At 37.7% G+C, this 7367-nt stretch overlaps 1 long non-coding RNA gene across 1 annotated transcript; it reads right to left on the reverse strand.

Annotated features, from left to right (window-relative positions):
- Window positions 1–2805: 2805 nt before the first annotated feature.
- LOC311033873 lies at window positions 2806–7046 on the reverse strand. The gene is made up of 3 exons (XR_014599556.1): window positions 6993–7046; window positions 5015–5153; window positions 2806–3192 (listed from the first exon to the last, which is right to left on the reverse strand). It is a non-coding gene; the product is annotated as an uncharacterized lncRNA (long non-coding RNA).
- Between the last annotated feature and the right edge of the window lie 321 nt (window positions 7047–7367).

Genomic DNA, 7367 nt, shown 5'->3' on the forward strand with positions numbered 1-7367 from the left:
ATCCAGCAGATGGTGCCAGTGTGAGGTGTGGCCAGAATGGAGCCAAGCAACTGTAGCACATAATAGCACAGAGAAACTGATGTTAATACATTATGTACTAACACCAAGTGTCTGTACATCCATCTGTATATGTTTTACTGTTTTGTTTCTGTAATTGTTGTTGTGTTTGATTTTGTAATAATCATGCTATATCCTTTTGAACGAAACAGAACTTGCATTCTATTTGTGTTTCATCAGATCAGTGTAGAAAGGCTTGTAGCTTCCTGCAGAACTTGTTTTCTAAGATAATAACTCTGCATTTTATTACCATATTGTTTACACAGACACACCCATGTGGATGGAACACAGCTGACACGAGTGAGACACAGAAGATGCAGGAATGCAATTAATTTACATTCAGATTACAACAGCCTAATGCATTACGGGTGTAACAGTTAAGATAATTCATTGATTTAATAAAATATTTAGAAAATAACTAATCGCTAATAGTTCATTTAATAGAATTAATTAAATTCGCCCATAGAGTTGCATCAGTTAACCATATTCAACCTGGCATCCCTATTTTGGGTAACCTCGGTCCCAGCCTCACTCATCTGCGAAAAGAAGAGCCTGGTCACGACCTAAAGCAGCGAGTGTCTAGGTCCTAGACTAGGAAGTCCTGAGTGGACAGAATTTCCGTTTCCCCCGGAAATGATATTTTTTGACCAATCACAACACTCGTTTCATTCACGGAGAATGTTAACAGATTTGTAAAGCATCAACGTCATTTCCTTGGGCGGTACTTCCGCCAAATTCAACCATTTCCGGTTGTCAACTTCCTAGACAACCAACATCCCAGGTCTTAACCAGGGTGTATTTTGAGCATGTCATTATAGGTAAATTACAGAAAACCATAGATCTACAAGCTCACACTGCGTTGCGATGCACTGCATTGCATTGTGAGCTCGTAGATCTGCTATTTTAAGTAACACATAGTATTTCTTCCACCAATGCTGACATGACATGTTCGGTATGGATGTATGATTGCATGAAGCCATGAGAATCACCCGAGTTAAGATTGAACAGAATGTCTTTACCCAGAAGCACTGGCGGCACACTGCAACAGAAGCATGTATAAGCATGCCTCCCACTCTGTTCTATATGTTCACATTAAGACACGCTCATCATATTATCCATTAAATATAGACTATGAGGCACAAGGCACATATGGACACACCAGCCAAACACAATCAAATGCACACTCCTTCCCTTTGGAATCCTTCTCTGTTCAGACTCAGCTTGTAGATCAGCTATATTTTAGAATAGACTCAGACTAAATAGGGCTTGATTGTTTTGTAAAAGTATTATAAAATGAAATAACTTGTCACTGAGGTTTTCAAATAATTGCAGTGGAGTAAAAAAAAAGAAACAATATTCACCTCTGAGATGTAGTGGAGTGGAAGTATAAAGTATTGAAAAATTGACATATAAGTGAAGTAAAAGTAGGCTACCTCAAAATGTAAGTACGGAACTTGATTAAATGCATGTACATGGTTGCTTTCCACCACTATCCCTGTGAATGTGTGGCAAAACAGCTAAATGCAAGATCCTTCTCTGTTCAGGCCAATTTCACAATCCAATAAAATCCCCTCAGCCCTCATCCATCATGATAACACATTTATTTCTTAGCAGCACCCTCGTAGGTGTGATGTAACACTTGCAGCAGGTACAGACCTGTTGTACAAGTAGATGCAGGGGATCAGCCAAGATGGCTGGCTCTCCCTCAACCATGCATATCTAAAACCAAGGTTGCACACCTCAGTGCTTCTCAAGCCTTTTCATTTCAAGGCCCCCCGAGTTTGGTATGGATTAGACCACGGACCCCCATAAGTCTCCAAGAAACTTTCGGAGTTACAGACCTGTGAGCCATTTGGTTCCTAACTATCAATAATCCAGCTGGGGACCCCCTCAACCGAAATCAAGGACCCCTGGGGGTCTCCCACTTTGAGAACCACTGACATATGACATACAAGTGCTGCAGACTGAATAGTAAACAGTCTTGTCTTATACAAAATAAATAGTGCTTTCATGTAAAATGCATAATTTTCTAAGCTCAAACATTATAAATGTAATCGTAGTAGGAATACATTGATCTCGGCCTGAAGTGTGAGAGAAGATATACCGTTTCCACCATGTTTTGTGTATTGCAGTGCTTGGTGTTAAATGTAAATATTTACATTTTTCTTTGTCATCGATGGCTGACTGGTTTACATGTCTCATATTACAGGAATCCTGTCCTGACTTCTCTTCTCTGTCCTGACACTCTTTGCTTTGCCTGTAGTGTAAACCGCTGGCTCTCAAACATTTTCATGTCAAGGACCCCCAAATGTATATGTATTCTGGCACAAATAAAAAGAATAAGAAAACTTGTCGACTTGTTTTTCAGAACTTCCCAAGATTTAAAAAAAAAAAAAAACTTTTCAGGAAAACTATTTTGAACACAACAGATACATGCAAATGATCACTCTTTAGTTTTTAGTTAAAAAAAACTGTCAAAATGTATCATAGGAATACCTGCAATGTAATACATTTTATATTACAGCTAGATTAAACTAAAATAGTCAAACTCAGTTTTTATCATAAACACTTCATAATGAATTAATAATGACTAAACATATTGTGCTCCCCACCTGTGCTCAGTCTGAACACCTCAGCAATAATCAACTGGGTGAAACTGAAATCTGAATCCCCCCTCAGGATAAAATAGGTCTAATTATTATTATTAAACTGTTAAAATCAAGTTGATTTGAGACCAGATCAAAAAAATAACATTTTGATAAAGACTTTTTATTTATTTTCATTATTAGCAAAACAAAAATATAGGTGTTACTTTAAAGAATATTTCCTGAAGACACTGGCATCATTTACAGGCATACGTAGGTACATACTGTATGGGGTTGTGCTGCTGATGGCAGATTGGTATTGCCACACATTTTACAAGGTGCAAAAGCTAAAAAAAAAAAGAAGTAAATTATGTGACAAATCAAACTTTTCAACCACTGACTGCATTAGATTAAATGCCTTGTAAATTCTACATGGCAAACATGGTCCTATAAAAAGCAGAAGTTGAGACAGACAGGATGATGGATGGAGTTTCAATGATGGCGATTGTGTTTCACTTGCTGGCAGCTTCCTTCTTCTCTGCTTCTATCTCTGTATATGTGAGAGAGAGAGAGAGAGAGAGAGAGAGAGAGAGAGAGAGAGAGAGAGAGAGAGAGAGAGAGAGAGAGAGAGAGAGAGAGAGCGAGAGCGAGAGAGAGAGCGAGGGAGAAAGAGAGCGAGAGAGAGAGAGAGAGAGAGAGAGAGAGAGAAAGAGAGAGGATCAGTCAAAAACATAAATTGAGTCATCATGACATGTATTTGTCAGTCAGTCAAATTCTCCTTCACTGTGTATTGTATTTGTATATATTTCTTGGAATATTGTATTTTACATGGCACTTATATAGTTATAGTTGAATAGTTGCCTCAAGGTGCATTTTTTACTGGCAACATGGATGTTCTGTATTCAGTGAACTTATAATACATACTAGAGCCCGACCTATTTTAATGTAAAGTTAGTATAGTTAAGTATAACAAAGCATTTTTTACAGAGAGATGTTTGGGATAATTAAGAAATTGTTCTATTTGTGTTTGTGTTTAAATTGTTCTGTTTGCATCGCATTGCTATGCGTTGTGAGCTTTAGATTGGCAATTTTTGCTACAACAAAGTATATAGGGCTTAAGTGGCTAATTGTACTCTTATGGGTCCATTTTTACATTCTCAGACTGAGCTAGACGAACTGTCAGAATTTGACTGCGTAGCTGCTTCACCAATGTGTGTAAATATATATTATGTATAACAAATTCACAACCTCTACTTTGAATATTGCATTTGCAACCTGACTTTTGTCCACTGACTGGGAGAGGCCCCAGTTAGTGAACAACACTCACAAACAAAATTACAATTACAAATTATGTTTGCCTTTCTGTAAACAAATAATGATATGACAAATAAGTTAAACATACACAGAAATGACTGACATTGGGCCTGCACCAATAATTCAAATTAATTATGTATTATGGCCAAAATATGCCACACATATAATAATTGTATACTTTCAAAAAATAATACAATGCGTCTCAATGCGACGAGCTGTGAGCTTGTGGATCAGCTATTTTTGCTATTATTCAATCAGTGATTATCTCAAATAGTTGCGAACAGGTGATTATGTAATAATTGTGACAGGCCTACAGAGTGAAACAAGTTCTTCCACGGCTGCAGCCTGCAAGTTAATCAGTAATTCATCTTCTGTTTGACTTCCTCTCTGAGCACAATGGAGGGGGAGGGGTTGAGCTGAACTGAAAGACAGCATGAAGGGTGGGGTCACCATCACCAGTGGTGGGAAGTAGCTACTCAGGTACTGTACTCAAGTACAACCTTTAGTACTTTGACTTTACTTTCCATTTCAATACTTTGTTCTTCTATTCCGTTACATCTCTGAGGCAAATGTTGTACTTTTTACTCCACTGCAATTATTTGACAACTTTAGTTACTAGAACTGACCTTTGACAAAACGTTTTTTGGCCCTTTAAGATATTTTGATGCCAAATTAATACTTTTACTCAAGACAGTAAACATTTAGTAAATGGTTAAATCTGTCTGTGGGTTTTATAAATATTAAACAAATTAAGTGTATTAATAAGAGTTTGTGAACTACTTTGGATCCATTATTTTCCCCATTTCCTGAAAAGTAATTTTGGACATACAAGCATTCCACCAGTGACCATATCAACCAGGGGGTCCTTGAAATAACAAAAAAAAGTTGAAAATCACTGACAGAAGGGACCACAATGGACCACAATGGAAACACGCCCCTCGGGGGTTATTGTGTTACTTATCCTTTTAGCATAGCGTTGTTACTGTACTACTGCCATACTGTTTTCAACCAATAAAAAAACAGCAACAGGTGTGGTTGTGGACAGATTGGACACATACCTTCCTGTGTGGGCAGTGGGTTCTTCTCTTTGGTCTCGGTTCTTTTCAGAGAGCTCCTGTTGAAACCTTTCACTTCGTCTGTCACTGGGTTCTCTGTGTTCGGACTCTGTGGCTTTGGGTCTGGCATCTTGGATTATTTCTGGTGGAGAAGGGAAGCAGAATCAGAATAAGAGGGTTTACAGGTGTTATAAAGCAGTGGGTGTAATTTGTGTTTCCGTGCATGCTCCATCATGTTGTAGTATTCTGTGAGAAGAGAGAGGATAGAGGTAGAGTGAGAGCAGAGGGGCAAGAGATAGAAAACAGGTTAAATAGAATACACACACACACACACACACACACACACACACACACACACACACACACACACACACACACACACACACACACACACACACACACACACACACACACACACACACACACACACACACACACACACACACGACTATTGGAAGGAAAGGACATGAGGGACATGTTCATACAGGTAAAAATTCAGCCCTCAGCTAAAGAGACATGCTGATCCTTGACTATACCTACCCCTGAAGTTATGTACTTCAATGGCGCGTGCGCACACACACACACACACACACACACACACACACACACACACACACACACACACACACACACACACACACACACACACACACACACACACACACACACACACACACACACACACACACACAGAGCATTTTACAAGCCACCTTCTCACAACGGAGAACAAATATGTAGTACTAGTGTAGGTAGTTGAGGTGTCATGTTACACTCTCATTCTGTAATGTGCGCACCAGCCTGGGAAAGAGTCATGTCATAGGCTATAGCACTGGTTCTCAACACCTGGTCCAGGGACCACGAGCGGTCTCTGAATAGACCTTTACGGGTCTGTTACTCTGATAGAGTACAATACATTTGTGCGCTCTCTGCGTTAAATGAACACTGAGCATTTTACAGTCTAGATTAGGGTTCCAGTGTCGTTTAGTAACTAAACGTATACATTATAGCTACAAATTATATAATCATAACTACAAATTATAATAGTTATCTGTTCATATCAAGTCAAAAATATAAACAACAAGAAAAATCACCTCAAATCACCCAAAGTGGGCCGACTATTTGAAACGTATCAAAACATAAAAAATAATGCCAATTAATGCCAATATACCATGACATTATATAAAACAATAGAACTTGAGTAATATAAATAATGTTCATGCATGGATGAATTCAACTAATATGCAATGTATTTGTATAGCACTTTTTTAATATATATATCCAAGCCCTTTGCAAGGCTTTAAACAAAGAAAAACAATTAATTCATGTAACACAAAAATAATTCAAAAAGTTGTCTTGAAAAAACAACAGCAGAGAATTTTGACTTTAAAATAGCAGGTCTATTCGTCACCTGCATAACTTGGGAAACAGAACGACTGCAGGCAGAGAGATCTTGCACGTCTTAAGTGTGTTTAAATGTGACACTGGTGAAACTTAAACTACTGTATCAATCACTTTGACTTACAGGCCCCCATAACTCTGAGAGCACTCTCGGAGTTACAGACCTGTAAGGGTCCATTTGGTTCCAAATAGTAATATCCATTATTTGTCTGGGGACCCCCTCAAGGCCCCTGGGGTTCCCGGACGACACTTGGTGAGAACCACTGTTCTAAAGCACAGGTGAAGGTGCCAGGTGGAGAATGTATTCGCTTCTATTGGAAGATAGACCACAGCCCCTGCTTAATATGTATATATATATATATATATATATATATATATATATATATATATATATATATATATATATATATATATATATATATATATATATATATATATATATATATATATATATATATATATATATTTATTTATTTATTTTTTAAATATAAAACAGCCTACAAAGATGGCATACCAAAAATAATGCATAAACATTAAAACTATAAAACGTATTTATTGATATATATATATATTTTTTTTTTACCTGATGATGCTGTGATGATGTGCTGTGCTCTACAGGTTCTATGTGTCTGTGTGTAATTCGTGCCAAGCAAACTGTTTAAATAGACTTAACACGCCCTTCTAGCCGTCAACCTGACACCAAGCCACACTGTCATTGGCCAGAGCCTGTCAGGGGAAACACTATCATTGGACAGAACAGTTCTGGAAAAAGTACTCACATTTTGTACATAAGTAAAAGAATCAAAAGAGTACTGCAATATAAAAATACCCTGTTAGGGCGCGCTCCCACCGTACTTTTATTTTACCTCTGGGGCAGAATCTGCCAATGCTTTGTCAATGCAAATGCGTGGATTCTTTCAAATTCAAATTTACTTGAGTAAAAGTACAAAAGTAATTG

Source organism: Gymnoscopelus microlampas (genome assembly GCF_963454915.1).
Source record: "Gymnoscopelus microlampas genome assembly, chromosome: 18".
NCBI lineage: Eukaryota > Metazoa > Chordata > Actinopteri > Myctophiformes > Myctophidae > Gymnoscopelus > Gymnoscopelus microlampas.